The 20260-nt window shown below is 36.7% G+C and overlaps 1 pseudogene; it reads right to left on the reverse strand.

The window, feature by feature from the left end:
• Positions 1-14504: 14504 nt before the first annotated feature.
• Positions 14505-19709, reverse strand: LOC138056305 (uncharacterized; annotated as a pseudogene).
• Between the last annotated feature and the right edge of the window lie 551 nt (positions 19710-20260).

Raw genomic sequence — 20260 nt, forward strand, 5'->3', positions numbered from 1 at the left:
CCTCTAGGAAATTCAGATTCAACAAAAATTTCTACAACCAAACCTTTTTTTTTTATGATTGTCGGCGCAAAGGTACATGTAGAATCGACCATTATGTGCCAGTTTATGAGTGATAATCGATTTATATGTGTAATTGAAAGTATGTATTTGCGATTTTATTTTTTAAGAATGTAGCAAACGGGAAGACAAGTCACAGTTTATAGTTTAATTGTTTATTAGTAAGCGAAGAGCCACTTGGTGGAAGTACCACTATTATCATTATTATTGTCATTACCATTATCTCTATTATTGTGACAGTTTGAAACTTTTGAATGTCAATACCTAAAAGCTACCTGGGGCGTTAATCGTAACCCAGGAGCTCCTTAAAAACACCATGTTCAAGTCCTATTTACAAATATCTTTCTAAAAGTATTATCCACTTAAATCTATTAAACTATGTGAAAATATAAAATAAGTGACTGCTAAAAATTAAAAAAAAAAAGAATAATAAAAAAATAATAATAATAATAATACATTTTTTTTATTGTTATTATTATTATTACTATTATTATTATTATTATTATTATTATTATTATGGTATTATCTTTATTATTAAAGAGTCTTAACAGGGTAACTGTATATTCATGCAAGTGTATATAGGCAATTTTTTTAGGCCTGCATAAGTTGTGATGCTTGGCAGATGTGTAACTGTTAAGGGTAATCTAATAGCCTTGACTACAATTTCGCAGAGAACAACTTGGCAAGTTCCGGGCGGAAAGGGAGGAACAAGATCATAACTTCCGTCAAGCGCAATTGCAGGATCTAGGAAATAAAGAAAGTGATCCAGGAAAGGTTGAACGACAGGTAAACATTAATGGCATCATCAAAGTATAAAAGCGCTGTTACACTGTGAAATGTTTTGTGCAACTTAGCTTGCAATCTTTTGGGGACATTGTGGCGGGACAAGTTGCATGAAACAATTCAAGGTGTAACATACCCTGCAACGGCAAAAATCCTTGCGAGACAAGTTGCAAGGGCCGTTGCCTATAGTACAATTAGGATCTACTTTTCGTGCAACTTGTCGCGCAACGATTTTGGCCGTTGCAGGGTAGTAGTGTTTGCTGTGGGTAGATCCAAGCAACGTATTAAATGGCTTTCAGCGAAAGCAACAGTGGCTTCCCTGTATTCTTTCCATTCTTACGTACTACATTGGATATACCGTCTTCATAAACAGATAAACTTAGCTGCAACGACTTTGCAGGATAACGAAAAGAAGGCAAGGAAAGCCCACTTGTCCGATGATCATCCGAATCCGGGCCGCGGAAGGGACGTTGTCAAGGAGATTTAAATCAGGAGCCCATTTACAGGTAAGGAACAGACCTTCCTTAAAAAATATTTAGTCGTTTCGAAGAATATCTAAGGTAAATGGGTATACCTGAGAGGTAAAGTTCAATGAAGGTGTTACAGATTACTTAAGTATTATTCCTATGAATTTTGTTTTGACTTGCTCCTAATTCGCTAACAAACTATACCATAATCATTCCTTTAAATTTTTACGGAACTATTTAATAACTTAGTGCAATGTAACATACGTTGTGTACAAGTAAGTACGTACAAACAAGTAAGTTCAATGTTAATGAAAAGATTTTGACTCCTGGACTCAGAAGTAGAACCGTAACCAACTGAAATATTCACCACATTCTTCTGTTTTCCTTCTCACTGGGACAGGAGGTCTACGACTGGGCAGGAACAACCGAAAGTTTGCCCCACTGTTTCACGCTACACAGAGGGAAACATCTTGTTTCCCACCCAGAAACGGTCAGCCAAGACGAGATGTTAAACCTTACCGCAAGAATAAGTAGAAAGTAAAAAGTGAACTAAATTCACACTAACTATACGTGTCATTATAACATAAAAATGAGCACAGGAAGGCTGAAAGACTGCATTTTACGTAGGGTACATGGACGTTCTAATGTGTGCCTTCATTGTGTTGAATTTGGAGTCTACATTATGTCAAGTAGTAATTTGTATGAAGAAAACAATTGTAAACCATGTTTAACTAAAAAGCCTTTATAAGCTTTGGTGTGAATGCGGCAACCTTTAAGTTGCTTTCTTTCCATGTAATGCACAGCCCTGAGTACTATCTTAGATATATTTTCAAAAGTTAAAATTACAAGAAGATAAGGTTTCCTCATGCAGTGAATAGTCTAAATAGGCTTCTGTCTTAGCACCCCCTACGCTCACAGTGCCAAAATGTTGCTGGCATTAATTACTATTTTTCTGTTACTCCTACAGGAGGAGACAGAAATGGAAACATATTTCCACTCTAAGGTTAGGAAACCAACGTAATAATCTACTGTAGGTTATATGAATAACGTATGCCTAATAATAAAAAAGATGACTTATCACACCAATGGCACTCATTTATTCAATGTTAATGGCTTAAACCTTTTTTTAACTCGGAAGAGGACTTAATGATTAAAGAAGGATAATTGGGACTAGGCTTTTATAGGAAAATACTCTCGATAGATAGAGTCCCTAATCAAGCCAGGACACTTGGGACCAGGCTCTTCGTGAGCCTGGAAACTTGGGACCAGGTTCTTAGGACCGTACCCTCGGTAGATTGGGACCAGGCTGTTCGTGAGCCCGGACATTTGGGACCAGGTTCTTAGGAATGTACTCCGGTAGATAGAGTCCCTAATCGAGCCAGGACACTTGGGACCAGGCTCACGGACACTTGGGACCAGGTTCTTAGGAACGTACCTTCGGTACACAGAGTCCCTAATCGAGCCACGACACTTGGGACCAGGTTCTTAGAATCCTATCACAGTTTCATCTTCTAAGCATATTGGGGTAGTAAAATAATATATTTTATAATTTCTTTCTGGACCAGGCTCTGAGGAATCTATCAACAATACAAAGATATGCATTAACGAGACGGTAAATATGTCCTCATTTTAAACGTGGTCACTTGGGAACAGGTTCTTTGTTAGCCTACGCACCTTCGGTCGATAGACTCACTAATCTAGCCAGAACACTTGAAACCAGGCTCTTCGTGAGCCGGGACGTTTGGGACCAGATTCTTAGAATTCTACCAAACTATAATTTATATGAGAGTTAGAAGTAGCAAGAAGATATATACACAGAACCTTAATTTAACTGGGCAATAATTTTGATGTGAAATCAGTTAACTCGGTTCTTATAATATCAACATAACCACAGTACATTTGTTTAATTCTTGAACACTTAGGTAAACTGAAAGGGGGGTACACGTGTCAAACAGCCATCCTACGTTTAAAGGATCCGGAATAACTGACATTTACGGGTACAATACTTCCCTTGGATTTCCTTTTCGCAGGTTCCCTTCAAAGGATATTACTTTTACAGAGAAGGTGTATTGTCACAAACCCTGGAAGGTAAGAACTTTTCATTTAGTTTAAGTTGCAAAAAATTCTCAAGTCAGAAGGTTCTTGAGACCATTTAAGGCTACGATTTTCCCTTTGTAATGCCATCATGTAGCCAAGACTTAAATAACTCCCCAACAAGTCGTTGTCCTATAGATTAGTTGTTTCCTTATTTTTTGTGCCTCTTTGGCATTTATTTAAAGCTAAATACTGTTAAAAATCGACAGGGGGGTCTTTGTGTGTTTGGGAGAGAAAATGTACGATTAAAGGGTAAAAGGATAGTAACACAGGTTTTATTTTCATTGCAGATGCCGAAACGGATGCCAAAGAAGATGAAGGAGATAAGATCGATGGAAATAACGAGGGGCCGGACATGTCTTTAGAAAGGAAAAAAAGGAAAAGAAAAAACAACAGAACAACAGCGCAAAGACTGAAGAAAAAGAAAGAGAAGGAAGAAAATAGGAAGACTGACAATTGATTTGTAATGGTAATAGGACTGAGTGGAGTCCAATTCGGTCTGTAATCATAATAGTAGTAACAAAATCGGATGACCGCGCAGCGGGAGACAGAATTGGACTACACTCAGTCTTCCTACCAATTCATCATAAAAATTGCAATTTCCGAGAAAAGAAGAGCTAAGTTATGAAAGACTGACAAAGGAGGTGTAAATTGTTTAAGGACGGTGGTTACTATTATTGTTTTCAGGGGCGCTATCCATCTGTGCAGAAAAACCGATGACACTTTTTTATAAAAAGGAACAGCAAAACATAATGTCAGAGCCAAAAGAAACAGGGGAAGGGTGTAAGACCCTGGATTCTACAATTAGCAACAAGGAATTCATTAATTCATCGGGCATTATGCTAGTGGCACCAGTGCTTCCATTCATTCATTATTATTATTATTATTATTATTATTATATTATTATTATTATTTTAATTCAAAGAAATTTCTAGTGCAAAGGGCTGTTCCTTTTTACTCCCCACCATTGAAGTGGAAAGCGCCCCTGAACGTTATCCCTGATAGCCTCGGCCTTTTAGAAGTTTGTGTTATTTTCATATTCAATACTTCCATTGGCAATTTTTGTATTTCTTCTGATCATTAAAATCGTGTTGTTCTTCAAGTATACATCGTGTTGTAGGTAGAATGGTAGAAGCACTTTATTATACCTTATGAGCAACCCATTTGTTGGTTATTGTTGGGATAAGAAAATTCCAAAGGATGAAACAGATTTTAGTAGTAGAAAATAAACTGATTTTTAAGTACACAAATGGTTCAACTCGAGAATGAACATATTAATTGTCTTTTTAAACTTAACTTTAGTAATATTGGGCCAATCAACTTGTTAGTTAGTTACTTAATAATAAGTGTATTTGAATTAAACCATTCCAGTCCAAATGAAAGAAGAATTCATTGCCCCCTGCCTACATTGACATCACCCAATTCAAAGTTAGCTTCAAAGTTAAGAATATTCAAAGCCAGAGTTTCTGGCCATCATTTACATTGTTCGTAAGACTGCGACTAAAATAATATTCTTGATATTTACATTACCATTTACAGTGAAATAAAAACCAAAATTAATTATTTGATTAACTAGCCTCCCTTCACAAACGAGTCTGGTTTTCGCGAACGACTCACGTTTTGCGAACGAGTCTCGTTTATCAAACAAGTCTATCTGAACGGGTCTTCTAGCGTCCCAAACCAGTCTTGTTTTCTGATGGGTATTTTAAACGAGTTTAATTTTAAGAACGAGGCTCGTTTTTTTAAACCAGTCACGTCTTCATGCCAGATTGAGTACCTATTTGATCGAGACAATTTTTATCGAGTCCTCTTTCCCTCGTTTACCGGAAAACTTGAGTGATCCGAAGTATACATGTACATGTATATCTTTACACTTTAATTTTGTCTTGTTTTTTAGTCAAATGCTGGAGATAGCTCTGAAATTTGGGGGAGAGGGGAAGTAAAGCTTCCTGGGGCTGCTAATATAAAAACTGGAAGCAGATCGAAGCAATATGTTGGATTGGGCACTGACTTTATAATTAAAGTTGCCAAAATGCATCATGTACACAAGGCATTTCATATACGATTTTTACTTTAATAATTCCATTGGCAAGTGGGCAAGAGTTAATTTCCAACCCAGTTGTCATTAACTGTGTGGTTGTGTTCTTTGTTTTAGATACTGAGAAATGACCAGGATGACATTGAACGAGATGAAGCAGATCAGTAGCCTCAAGTAAAAGTAGCGAACAAGATGATCTTAACTCTAGTAGTGGTTTTGAGATTTCGAAAGACTCAGGTAGTGAAGAATCTCCCAGTTGCAGTCAGGCTCAAAAAGCATGGGCTGAGAAAAAAGACCTGAACTCATGGCCTTTGAAAACAAATCAAATAATTGTTAAAGCCCTTTTTTTCAAGAGATGATCCAGTTAGTGATCACAAGAAAAAGTTCAGTGTGCAACCAAAAAATCTGAGAACCTTGTCTCCTATTCAACTGTTGGAAGTCATGGCCAAGAAACTGGTTAACAATAGATATTGTACAATTTCCAAGATGGAAAACAGGAAATTGAAATATAGCTAGCCTTCTGACCTGCAAACAACAGAAGTCAGTTAAGTTTACATTGAGATTGCCTACTCACACTGTAACTAGTATCTTTATTTGTAGTTGACTTGAGGTTAATGGTTCTGTTCATGACACCCACAGGCCTGTGCTGATTTAATGTTTCATCTATTACAGTACGGTCATGACAGCTGTTTATTAAAATTATTGAAATTTGTTGCTTTAAGTTGATGGTAAAAGATTCTTGATACCAGGAATTGAACAACCCTAAGAAATAAAATACAAAAATTTGGTTTTATCAACAGAGTTGATAATGTAAATTGGCCACCGTACAGAGTCTAAAAGCTGACATTTCAAGCATTGGCCCTTCGTCAGAGCAAACTGAGGAATTATGGGCTACGTGTAGTTTTTATAGTAGACTAGAAGCTGCGCTATTGGTGGTAACATGGCAATGTGAAAAATAGGAATATATTAGTTAAATGCAAAGCGTTCGTTAATATCGTGAGGATTAAGGGTGCCAATTTGGAAGATGAATTTTTGTTCCAGATTCTTGCGGCTTTCCATCATACCTAGTTGTAGGGAAAGCCCGCAGATAGCCATGTGTTTTTTGGAGTGGTTAGGGAGATTAAAATGACGAGCGACTGGGTGAGATGCATCCTTGTCATTCTTCTCAACATCGCGAAGATGTTCACGGAATCAGTCACCTAGTCGTCTACCTGTCTCGCCAATGTATAATTAATTGCATTACGTACAGGTTATGCAACAAATAACATTTGCAGAGGTACATGTCAAACGATCGGTGATCTTAACAGATCACTTAGGTCCCGATATCTTGCTAGTGTTAACAATGAAAAGACAAGAGCGCTCGCATTTGAAAGTGCCGGGTTGCTTGTTAGTTTTGAGTGCGCTTCTAACTAAAAAGTTGCCTACGTTTTTGTCGCGTTTAATATCGCATAATAATATCCCTGAGAATTAAAGCTGTGGATATCTTGTGAACAGGGAATTTTTGCATCCCAAAACAAGAAATTTGTGCCTAATGCAAGCTCAACTTTTAGGAAACTTTAATGGGGAAAATTGTTGTAAAACCATTTAAATTAATTGCAGCCCATGTACTGGGATGTATGAGGTAAATTTGAGACAATTAAAATCCTAATGTTGAGAAAAATTAGAGACAGAAAAAATCCCCGTTTTTGGGAAATCGATGACACCAGAAAATCCCACTATTGGGGAAATTTAGACACAAGGAAATCCTACTATTGGGGATAAGCCAACCTGGCGTGTTTCAATGAAATAAATCAAAATGTGAATAATCTCGTTTTCAGAGATAAAGTGGACTAAAGGTCATCAGTAAAACTATTTTTTTTACCTTAAACTGACAAAGTTTTTTATGGTTTCTAATTTTAGCATGATTCCTATTCGCTGGGTATTGACAGTTAACTCTGAAATGGCTTTTTTCCTTTCCATTCACTCAATGAGGGTGTGCTTGATTTCTTTAAAAACTTGTGCGGTTCAACAAAAATTCATTGCCAAACTGGTGAATTCCAAAGTGAATTTTACTCGAAAAACCAATATCACACTCATTGCTTTGTGATTGAGTGAGTGAGTGAGTGAAGCTATAAGTCTCTCCCCTTGGGGCTTTTCAGAACTAATTTACAATGTGTTTTCGGGGGACTTTAGCCAGACTGCTTATTACACAGTTTACAATTTAATTTTAGGAAGTGAAAGATGCCCCGTCCAGATAAGGTCAGACCACAGCACCAGGGACTACGTCCCCTACAAATAGTGAGTGGGTTCTTTAACGTCCCATACCATTTAATTTCTAACAAGGGTTATGAGAATGATTCATGCGATATCGGTTTTTAGTGTAAAATTACCATGGAATTCACTAGTTAGGCAATGAATTTTTCTACAGAAGAAAGCGAAGAAAATGATTTAATTATTGAAGCAGCCACCAGAAACAACAAAACACAGACAATTCGAAGCATTTTATTAATCACTATTTCTACAGGCAGTAAGATTAAGTAACCAGGGAGCTCTACTTTCAGGCTTGGCTAAATCTATATATTAATTAGTATTGCTGTGCTGATTGTTGAGGCCTCATTAGGGGAGGAAGGAATCTAAGCATCCATTAATTGCTGTGGTTTGTATCACTATAACACCAGTTCCGTTTCTTAAATATCCTGCATCCTGTTAATTTTCCCCCCAAATATCCCATATCCCTATAAGTTTTTTACCTAAATCCCCTGTATTCCTGGCCCCTAATAGGGCCTCGTTGATTCCACTGGATAATTTAGTAGCAATAATATTAAGAAATAACCTCTTTCTGTTTTTACAACAAATAACTTCTAGTTAAATTATAAATTTATCTTTCTGGTAATCTCTCCCCATTTTCCGAAGTTTACTGGTGGTTGTAGTTCACTGTAAGTGAACAATTTGTGTTAACTGCTTGTGCATCCCACGGATACGCCCTTAAGGGCGTCTTGTTTTAGAAACGTTCCTATAAATCCAGTTATATGATAGTTCGCCCCTATTCAAGGTAATCACGATGGAATAATCGCGAAATACCTACGATAGCGCTAAGTTATATTTTTAATTGACGTTGTAGTTGACGTTCCGTTTGTCCTAGCTAAAACTCCCTATTTATCCCAAGCACTGCAGCCCCTCCCCCACCAGCCCCCGGCTTGTACGCCTATACACACTTTTCTTCTTCAGAACGGAACAACTTTTTCCACCAACTTTTTCACGATTTTCTGATGCATAACGGCAAAGAAAAACAAAAATTGGTAAAACAACATACTTGGTAATAGTGATAATGAGACCTCACGTCGAAAGCAATTGGGAACCTAGGACTAGTCACCCAAGTGACGGGTCGTCTTTGAAGTATTCTACAAGGAAAAACAGCTTTAAAGTCCAAGTCCAAGAAACCGAAGATGAAAGAACTTGTAACCATAACAATCAGGTTTGCTCCTTTATGGAGCAGCAATTCCTGCCCTTAAGGGGCATACTCTTTCCCTTAAAACGCAACAAGCATGACTCAGTCCATACAGTACTTGCTGAAGCATAGAGGAAATGATCTCTGTAGTTGCATATTGAAAGTAATAAATGATTAATATCATTAATAAAACGAATAAAACAGTCATTAACCATTACCCAATCGATGTCAATGTGGATTTTTGGAAGTTTATTTGATTCTTGAAAAAGACATTAAAAGCATCGTTTTGGTTATGCAGTCTTTTAATCATGCGTTGGACATCTTGCAAACTTCTCTGATTGGCAAACGGTAGTGATTTTGAAAAATGCCTTTGATGGATTTGCTGCTTTGAGATATGTTAACTGTGTTGTTGTACATTTCAACTAGCGAAATGTTGTTAAGTTATCTACAGAATTCAGGTAGAAGACACATTCCTTTTGAAGAAGCTCCTCAAAAGCAGTCCATGATGAGGGATTCTTTTCTCTAGTTTCCATGAAATTTTCATTTGTCATTGAAGGTACTGGACATGCAGCATGTCTGCGGCACTTTCTTGGGACTGGCTCTAGTGTTCCAGTTTTAATTACATCCTTTTTCCCATCAGGATTTCCACAGTTATATATATATATTTTATTTTATTTGTTTCTCCAATCCCTAAATAATACATAATTAAGTGGATATAGGTTTTAAAAAAGAAAAATAAATAAATAAACAAACAATACAAATAACAACAACTTAAATTATTTGACATGGTATATTTGAAGGAGAGCACAGGGGAACATCTAGATAAACTAATGTTGACCCCCTTTTAGTTACAAAAGCACTTGAGATTTTTATTAAAACAAAAGAGAAAAAAAGTAAAGTTTCATTAGTATTGAGCGCAAAAGTGCTTTTCTAAATAATTTTTGAGATATTTTGTCCCTAATGAAATCCGGGATATTGTTCCAAAGGAAACATCCAATAATGCTGGGGCAAAATCTCCTAAGATTAGTTCGGAATGAAGGTATGAAGATTTGATTGGATGATGCACTGCAGGTATTGTAATTATGTAGCTCAGCTCAGATACCAACTTTTCATCGTGAAAATAATCATAAAAGAGCATACATGTATTCAATTTAACAATATCAGGAAATTTCAAAAGGTGTAAGGATAAGTAATGTGGAGTTATTGGTTCCATTAAAGGGACATCATTTATAACACGAACAGCTTTTTTTTGTAATTTTACAATTTGAGACACTAGAGCATTATAATTATTACCCCATAGTGTACAAGCATAGGTAAGGTAAGGGTATATAAGGGAGTAATACAAACTAACAAGAGTTGCTTTTGATACATGACGCTTCAACTTAACCATTATATTAACATTTTTGCTGATTTTGTTACATATGTAATCAATGTGGTCATGCCAAGTAAGGTGACAATCAATATACACACCAAGGTATTTAACACAAGAGGACTTCTCTAAATAAACGTTTGCTACAGTGAACGGTGGATATAGATTGTAACTTTCCTTTTGACGAGGCATAAAAATAATATACTTTGTCTTTGTCAAATTCAAGGTCAACTTATTACTACATAACCATTCATAAATAGCTGGCAAGTGATTGTTAATTTCACACAATAAACTGTCAAGATCACTTCCAGAAGCATTTAAAGATGTATCATCTCTGTATAATCTAGAAGAAAATATGCTGAGGTCTTTGGAAGGTCATTAATAAAAATAATAAACAGCAAAGGTCCCAGAATCGATCTTTGAGGTACATCAGTAGAAATAAGACATGAATCACAAGCAACTCCATTAATTTACATACACCTTCTGTTTCCTGTTACGTAAGTAAGATTGAATCCAATTATATTCACTTTGTTGTAGGCCATAAACTTACGTTTATTTAATAATATTTGATGGTTCACTGTGTCAAAAGCTTTACTAAAGTCCAGGAATAAAGAAACCACATAATGGCCTTGATCAAGATAGGAGGTTATTTCTTCAGTAAGATCAATTAGACAGTCAGAAGTTGTGAGGCCTGGTCTGAATCCATATTGCTTTGGGGAAATCATTTTGTTATTCGTAAAGTAGAACATTAGCTGATTAAAAATATTTTACTTACGGAAGATAGAACTGAGATAGGTCGATAATTATTACACACGAAACGAGAGCCTTGTTTAAAAATTGGAACAACTTTTGCAAGTTTCATACTATCAGGAAAGATGCCTTGATTGATAGAAAGATTAAGAATAAATGTTAAAGGACGGTATATTTGAAATGCTGCGGTTTGTAATAAAAGTGGATGAATCTTGTCACACCCGAATGACTTGTTTCTATCCAGATTTTCTAGTAATAAAAATATCTCTATTTCAGAGACATGTGAAAATCGAAGTTGTTTTTGTTTCTGAGAAAGGTAAGAGGTAGGGCTGAAGGTTGTTCATATTGTTCATTATCCATTAGTAGTTTTTCTATGTGAGAACTTGGTCGTTTCCTATTTATCAATAAGTTAATATTGTCCCACATCTTTTTCGTACTGTCTGATTTGGTTAAAATGTCATTATAAAAGCAGTCCCGGTATATCTTATTAATGGTAACAATTTTATTGCGATATAATTTATACTTGTTTAGAAAGACATAATTTCGAGTAATAAGTCATTTCTTATATAGTTTATCTCTAACTTTCATGGAGTTCATTAAACCAGAAGTAATCCACGGCTTGTATGGTCTGTGTTTAATCTTGGCTTTTTTAAGTGGTGCATGTGTATTACTCATTTTGTTGAAAATATGGAGGAACCAAGAATAGCTTTCATTTACTTCATTACATTTGTAAATAGAGTCCCAGTTCTCTCTTCGTAAATCAAATTTGAAATTTTCCTTTTCAAAATCCCGAAAGTGTTTGAATTCAAAATAATCAGAAAATGGACTAAATTTTGGGTCGTACAAAATATTAAAGACTGGTAGATGGTCCGCGATTTCAACTGCGAGGCTGCCACTTGAACAAGAAGTTGAAATATTTGTAAAGAAGTGATCAATACAGCTTTGTGAATTTTAAGTAATACGAATTGCTTCAAAAATCACCTAAGAAAATCCTTCTGATTGTATGAAATTAAGATATTCCTTGGAGATACTCGTTTTTGTAAGAGTGTTTATATTAATATCACCCATTAAAATACATTTTTTCTTAGAGAGAAAAACATTATGTAGCGTTCTTTCGAGTTTGTCTAGAAAGTCTGGGTTTGAAAAATATGGGGGCAATATCTTTTGCATACTTCGTGACATCATTCTCAATTCGGTCAATTCTTTTGTTAGTGTCATGCAGGTCTCCTGTTAATACCTCCAGCTTTACATCCAACGCTTCTTTTAATTTGGAAATCGAGCTTTCATTCATCTTGGTTTGACTCTGGAGAGATTCAATGTCTCTTTGAATCTGGACTTGAGTTCCTTTCATCTCTTTCAAGTCATCACTTATTAAACTTAACTGATGGCGCACGAAAGTTTCAAAATCTTCTTCCACCGTTTCCTTTTGTTTCCCTCTTTTTCCAGACATAGTTTGTTCCTTGTTAGTTAAATTAGTTTAGAAAGGAGTAAAATATAGGTCGAAAGAAAACAAGAAAATTATCTCAAGTAGGCAGAGCTAACGAAAACGCGGCCATCATGCTCGCTGACCGCTGACCGCTGCTCAAGGGATGACATGATTTCCACAGTTGTAGCAACAGCACTTATCTGTGCATCCCCTGATACCTTGAAAGCATTTACAACCATCTTTGTAAACACAACAAAATGAACTTTCTTCTTTGTTTCTTGCACTACCTCTACCACACCTACATCCAACTTCGGTTGGTATTGGTACCTTTTCAGGCTCTTTTGAAGTTACTTCATTTTGGCATGATGGCAATTTACCTGTGGACGGTGAACATGAAGATTCGTAGTTTCCCGTGGCTAAAGGGGATTATCAATTGCAGCATCGTAATGCCCAGCACCAATTCTCAGATGGACAATGTACAATGGGATCCTGAAAAGGGGGATTTCTCTTGGTAAGATGGGAATCACATGGTAATGCTCAAGGGATGACATGATTACTATTGAAACTTTGACGACATTAGACAAAGCAACCCCTGCGAAATGAATTCTCAGCTTTTTGGGAATTTCTAGGAATTCCTAGGAATTCTCAGAAATTCCCAGAAATTCCTAATTATGCAAATTAGACAGAAATGCATAAGGTTTGGAATTGCTGGGAATTCTTGAGAATTGTATGTTACACAAATTTCTATGCTTGGAATTCCTAGGAATTCCTAGGAATTCTCAAGAATCTTAGTAGAGCTGTTAATTATTGGGATTTTCTAAGAATGGACTTTTTGAGGCAAATTGATGGTTTGTAATTAATTTTTGAGTTTCTAGAATTGCACACTTCTCAGGAATGTTATGTCTAATGACTGATTCCAAATGAAAACCTGTTAGTGAAATTAAAAAAATTAGTTAGTTGTCTACCAACTAAGATTTTCGCATGTAAAAATTTTCAGGTGTCACTACTTGTTAGATATTTGATAAATCTATTTCCAGAATTACTTATGATTACAAGGGCATTACTTCCTTTTGTAGAGTACAAAATACTAACTTCTAGGTAACTCTTACAAATGGCATTGTTATACCTCCCAACTCAAAACCTTCTCTGATTGGAGGAGAACGTGTCACGTGCCATGGGTCAAAACTCTCTAACTCCCTAGGGAGACAACAACTTGAACTTAGAGAGACAGCATTCATTTTTCATAAAAAAGGGATTTTTTACAATTGCAAACGAAGACCACATTAACAAGGGCAAAATTTGAATGATGTTTTGTGGCTCCAAGCTTTGGATTTAGCACCAAAAATGGATTGCCCATGTCCGGCAACTACAGCCCTTCGATCGCTGCCGGCAGGTAGGAAAATAGTTGTGTTATTTACAACAAAATATGCTCTTCCTCCTCTAATCTAACCCAGAATTCTCGAGCTGAGCATTTAGAAAAAGCAAAAGAAACTTTAGTACTGTCTTTTTTTTTGGTTGACTGTGAAGAAAAAGATTATCATCGTGTTGTTTCGACACAACAGCTCGGGTGTGAATGCCCCTCATCTGCAAACACAGTCACTGTATGCAAATTTATAACAAAATCATTTTTTCACACTTTTTTATATTTTTGAGTTGAGAGGTACAACAAGAAACTTGATGACGTGCCCCACCGGAAACAGTGAGTTGAGGGTCTTTGGGAAACAAAACTCACTGTTTCCCTTGGGGCCAGTCATTAAGTGCTTAATATCACACTGCTTTTAGGACTCTGTCATGATTCATTTAGTATTACCTTCACAAAACTTAAGCATTTTCTCACAAACTTATAGGCATGTAATTAAAAAACACACATGCAAAAGAATTTACATTTCTCACATTTTTAAGTGAATGTGAAAATCCCATCATTAAAAGATTTTCAATGCGGCAAGAAATACTTGTACGCATCCGGCTGAGCGCAAACATTCAAAGGCTTTTTTGAGCTTAAACAAACCATCTCTATTGCAAAGGAATTGCTAACAAATATTGAAGATCTAAACATTGTTATTTTACATGTAATGCATCTTTTTAAAAACACATTATCCACAAACTCCACAGAAGTTTGCCACTCTGATAACACATATGTTGTCTTTGTTTCCTTCCAGGAAAAAAACTTTTTCTTGTAGCTTCTCAATTCGGTCAACTTGAAGTTCAGATCTAAAAGCAAACTTTAAAGGAAAACATGCAATGTGGCATAAGAGTGTCTAGCAGAGCAAAATGCTACACATCAATTGCTTTTCAAAGACCAGACCTAATCACACCATATGTATAATTACAATAATTTCATGTTAATTCATGTTAATTTGTTCCATAGGCAAAATTATTGTTTCCATTGACAGTTAGCCCAGTGGTAAGAGGTTTGCAGCATTTTCTACACGTCATGTAGATTTAAGTAGTCTATCAAAAATAGAAAAAAAAGCATCAGTACCTTTCTGGTTTCATCCTCAGAATGTGATGGCCAGCATCTTGAAAGAAAAAGGGTTTGCCAAGATCTGGATACACCTCTCGGAACACTGCAAGTGTTAATCCAGAGTCTCGGTCCCAGACAAAATACTCTATCTCCCCAATTTTCCCATTCTCAGACAGGGAAACAGATAAATTCCGTTTGACCATTATGGTATATTCCTTTGAGAAATAAACATGTCCATTCTTCACAATACGTAGCACTTTCATCTTTGTTTGGCTAGTGGTTTCAATGTTAATCTTCTCAAGCAAATCTTCTGATAATCCACTGAGCTGTTCAGCTCCACCAGCAATTTGGCATCCTTTAGCAGTCTTGAGATTTTTTACCCTAACACATGTATAACAAAACAAATATTCACCAGTGTAATGTTTGTTAATGAATAATTCCTCTTGGCTACACCAATGCAGTAAAAGCCTTTCATTTAATGCGTTAACTTTTGGAATAACTTAAATTTACACACCCTCTTTTAGTGTTCAGCATTCTTTCAATGAAGTGTTTCATGGCACCATTTTCCATCAATTGTATGTCACACCTTAGTCGACTCTGAGCATGAAGCATCCACAGAACCTCTCAATGTAAAAGGAATTCAATGATTAATTGTCTTCAGTGGCACTCGTAATGTCAGGTGAGGGGACTGTTGAAACAGGTACTAGATCTTTTATATAAGAGGGTTCCTGGATTATAAGAAGCTTCCAATAATCTGGCAACTGGGGAATAACAAGATCCATGTTATGACATAAAGAAAAGGCTGAAACCGATCAGATTCTATACAATATCAAAATCTGCTCTTCACTTCCAAGAGAGAGAGAGTGTGTATCTCAGCTGCTTACAAACATTTCCTGTACCATGTGTCAGGTCCATGATGGTACCATTCATGTCCTCAAAACCAAAGGTTGACCAAGCCCAAAGGGGTCCCCATCCCTGTACATAGTCAGCAAATAAACACCGGCATTGTGAACATTGAGCCCACAATTTCCATCCCCTGTACAGATATTAATAACATTCAATGCTTCAAATGGAGCCACACAACTGATTACAGCAGTATCGCATGCTCTCACCATATAAACTCTGAAAGTCTCTGTAAAAGGTGTGCAGGAGATCTTTCGCTCTGTTTAATTGAAAAGGTGCAATTGCATCTCCAAGAAGGATTAAAATACCCTCTGCCAGGTGCCCAAAACGTAGCAGGTATTTGTCAGGCAGGTAACCAATTAAACATGGTACTCCATAGTACAAGAGCCAAGCTTGCAACTCTGAAGCTTTAAACAAAGTAAAAAAAGGCTAAAATAGTTATTAATCAATTGTTAAGAACATTTCAAATTAGCTTCACACTAAACAGTTGTTGTGACTCACTTACCCTTTCAGCCTGCATGCATGACAGGTATTGAAAGGAAATACTAGACGTGTGAAGCATGATCAGAGGGGGATGAAAAAGAATTCATACAAGGACGCCATTCTACCTTTGCAATTGATTAGCACACAAAAAGGGTTTGATCATTATTAATTTGTTGCTTTTGGAGGTTAAAATTGCCTCCCCTACTCAGTTTCAAATTCAACAACTGCAAAATGAAAGTATTATGCAACACAAGAGTAAATCCAGAGCTATAAATGCAGCAACTTACTACATATCTAGACACAGACATGCACCTTTCAAGTTTTTGAAATGCTTTTCTAAGTCCCTTGGAAGTCTTGACAAATAATCAGGTGGTCTCATCCTTTGCAGTCACTTGCTGATGTTTGCAATCTGCAACATGTGTATGACATGTAACCATCCATAAAATACTATATAAAGTACACTGACAAGGTTAGATGTCAGTCAGTAACCTTCAACTGCCAACAAATGAGTGAGAATGAATTAACAATACATACACTTGTACATTGTAACGTCCCTTTGAATCACCACACTCTGAGCTTAAACCACTGCATTTATGGTACTGGCTTAGTTATAGAAGTTTTGGATGTCCAAGGGAAGGAGAGAAACTCATTTTGTTTGGGTGAGGTCCATTGTACATAAAGAACCTCTTTCTCAATTTGCCATGTACATTTTCTTATATACTGTAGTTCATGAGCCATCTACGAACACACCGCTCATCAATATGAAGACTATCATCGGATGATCCTCGACCTAAATGAGGGATAGCCATAACTTTACAAAAAATAATTTTACTAAACTTACTTGCCCACCAATGAAATAAGGTTGTTTGTAATTTGATGCTGACAGCCATTTGTAGAGGAGAGTCTTGGTAATTCCTAATAGACAGCCATGCATGTAATCTGGTACCATTCCGACAACAATATCAAACCAAGGCATTAATGCCAGGCTTGTGACATCAAAGATACCTGCAACCTGGTTGACAGAACTCTAGTTAGAGTACCTGTAATAAATTTCACAAAAATGAAATTTTCATTTAGCAAAGCAATCATGTCCTAGCTATGTATTTTTTGTTTATATCTGAGCAAAATGCAGTCCTCCCATACAGCTGAGTGAGAAACCTAAAATCCTACTTTGGAGGAAACATTAAGGCCAGTAAGTTCTCAACAAGAATCCCAAAAGTGTGTCTAACCTCTGGAATTCTGTAGGGATAACAGCGAGCATGGCCTTTGCCTTGTTTTACAACAATACCTGGCTCCTCACATGTAAGACAGCCACTTTCCCCATTGTGTTGTGTCATACAAAGAAGGTACGATTTTCCTTGCAAATCAGTTGACCCAAGAATGACGGCAGCCTTTACAGTGATTGGGGATTGCTCAACAGCCAATACAATCTGAACACCTTTTGATACCAGAAAGTATGAAAACCAATTTAAACTTGTAAGCAATCTACTCTCAAGTCAACTTTAAGGACGTTCGCACGCTATTCAGTAGGCATGCGCGTGCCATGTCATGTATTTCAAGCATGCGCACCGAGTCAAAAACTCAACAAAATATAGACCTGATGACCTTTGCGTTAACTTAGTGGGCGAATATTTATTTTTGTTCGACACTCGGTGACCCCCACATTTTTTTGGCAGATCGCTTCCTTTTCTGATTCTTTCCATTATACTAAAAACAAAAAAAATCTGTACGTGGGAAGTTTTAATTATTTCTTATTTACTATTAACATAGGGTCGAATTGGTACATGGATACAGCTGTGCGTTACTTAGAAGTTGCATTTTTTTAAGGCTAATTCTACCTGATTTAATGACAGATGTAGCAAGGATCTGTTAAATAGGCCTATATATGCTGTGTTAAAAACATAGAACTTAGATATGATTCTTTAACTTAAATATATGCCGCCAGTATTGAATCCGGCCAGAATCGCCTCGAGGGACTGGAAATCCTAGAAATGCTACAGTCTGTGATACGCCTCATCTCCAAAACGAGTTCGGTGACCCCAGAATTTTTTTTACGTTTTTAACATAGTCTTATCATTTTCTACCTGCAATCAAAGTTAAAAAAAAACTGTACATGGGAATTTTGGGCGTGAACGTCCTTAAACAGATGCCACATTTGTCATTACTCACCATCATTATATAACTGGGTCATTTGGGCCGCAAAAGGTTCAAAGTACACACTAAACGGTGGTTTTCCTTTACCCTGCCAAATTCCCCACATAGGCATATTTTGTTTGGAAAACCTGAAAATGAATGTACAACATGTCAGACGACGTGAGTGAAAGATGCAAGTAAGTGAAAGATGCGTCTGTACTGCACACTGTTTGAGATACAAAACTGCCATGCTTTTGTTTAGATCAACTATCAATTTTATATAGAGTTAACTGAATAGAGTGTAATGTGAAGTGCTAGATTTCTATCCCATATGAACCATGTGAGCGATAGCCCTACTGATGGAATCTAACCCAAAGGTCGTGGGTTCAATTCCCACCCAACTAGCCTCAGCATTCAGTTTACACATGTAAAGCTATCGACTGCTCAACGCTGTTTTCTCCCGAGTTATAACGAAAATGGAGGCTTCGTTCATGGGCCGTTATTGGCCAGCAAGCCAAGTTCTCGGCCACCGAAAAGAGTGCGCTCGATTCCTCAGAATAAACAACGCTTTATCACCAATTTTGTTGTTAAGACACTAATAAGGCTTGTGTTGGATATTTCGACCACAAAGTATCCTTAACGAGCTTTGTTTCATGGTTTCACCTAGTTTTTCTCGTAAATACACTGGCAAGCGAGGCTAAAAAAGAGTTGGGTATTTCAAAACGGGGTCCGGTAAGTCAGAACTCATAATTTTAATTTATAGCTACTGTCGGAACATGCCACCCCATTACAGCTTTATTTTTACAAATGATTCGACAAGAAAACTCGATACAAAACTATGAGCACATTTTAGTGTTGTCTACGGCCAGCAGGGTGGCCGAGCCTAGGCAAATACGCAGAAGTACTAAGGAAATATTGAGGGGTGAATTTAGTTAAAAAAATAAAATAGGCCAGGAAAAGTTTACATTTAACAGAAAGCTTTATCACTCTACGTTCATTACGCCAAGAATTGGCTCATTTGAGCCTCCTATACGGATAAAATACAAACTTGAATTAGACCATGTAATTCGAGTAGCTGTAAACAAACACGTTTTCGTGGAAATCAAATTCACCTACCTTCGTGTCACCTCGATTTGCTCACAGTATATAGTAGATGCAAACTCAAAACTCGGCAGGACGAAAGACAAGGAATAAAGCTACCTTTGGAAGCAATTGCTTTTTATTCAGATTCATTTCTGGCGCTAAAAATAAACGTTGAACAAAAAGTGGCCGAGAACTGGGCCCCTTACTGTATACGATACCGTGGAGTTGACATTTTGAACACAAAGGAACAGTGTATCTCGATTGACATTAGTTGGGATAAATAAAAAAATTGAGGTCTTCTGCACTACCGGTGCACCACGTTAAAAGTTGAAAGGTCACAGCTAACATGCAAAATGAATGATCAAGGTGCTTGCCAACCAAGAACTTCCAAGGATGGTCAGTCGCAATAGGGCCATTTATACGAGAGAAAATAACCCGCGGCTTACATAAATATAAGAGTGTGTTTAGGTGACGTAATATAATTCTCAAATCCAAAACTAAAGGACCTGACTAAACATTTCATCCTCGTCAGGCATAAAAGGGACTAAATTTACATCTATCTGCAACTTTCCAGCTCAATGGCGTCCTTTTTATAGAAACCAGCTCATTTTGAATTTCGGAGTTATGGCGGATTATGACGAATATCTCAACTTTGGAACAAAGCACATACCTTAAACTTGGGGAACTGTCTTCTTTATTTATCGTCTATAATATCACAGTTTCTTGACTTTATTTACTGCATGGTTTCTGATTTTATTTTTTATTGTGTGACAGTGAACACAC

Source organism: Montipora capricornis, chromosome 7 (genome assembly GCF_036669925.1).
Source record: "Montipora capricornis isolate CH-2021 chromosome 7, ASM3666992v2, whole genome shotgun sequence".
NCBI classification, from domain to species: Eukaryota; Metazoa; Cnidaria; class Anthozoa; order Scleractinia; family Acroporidae; genus Montipora; species Montipora capricornis.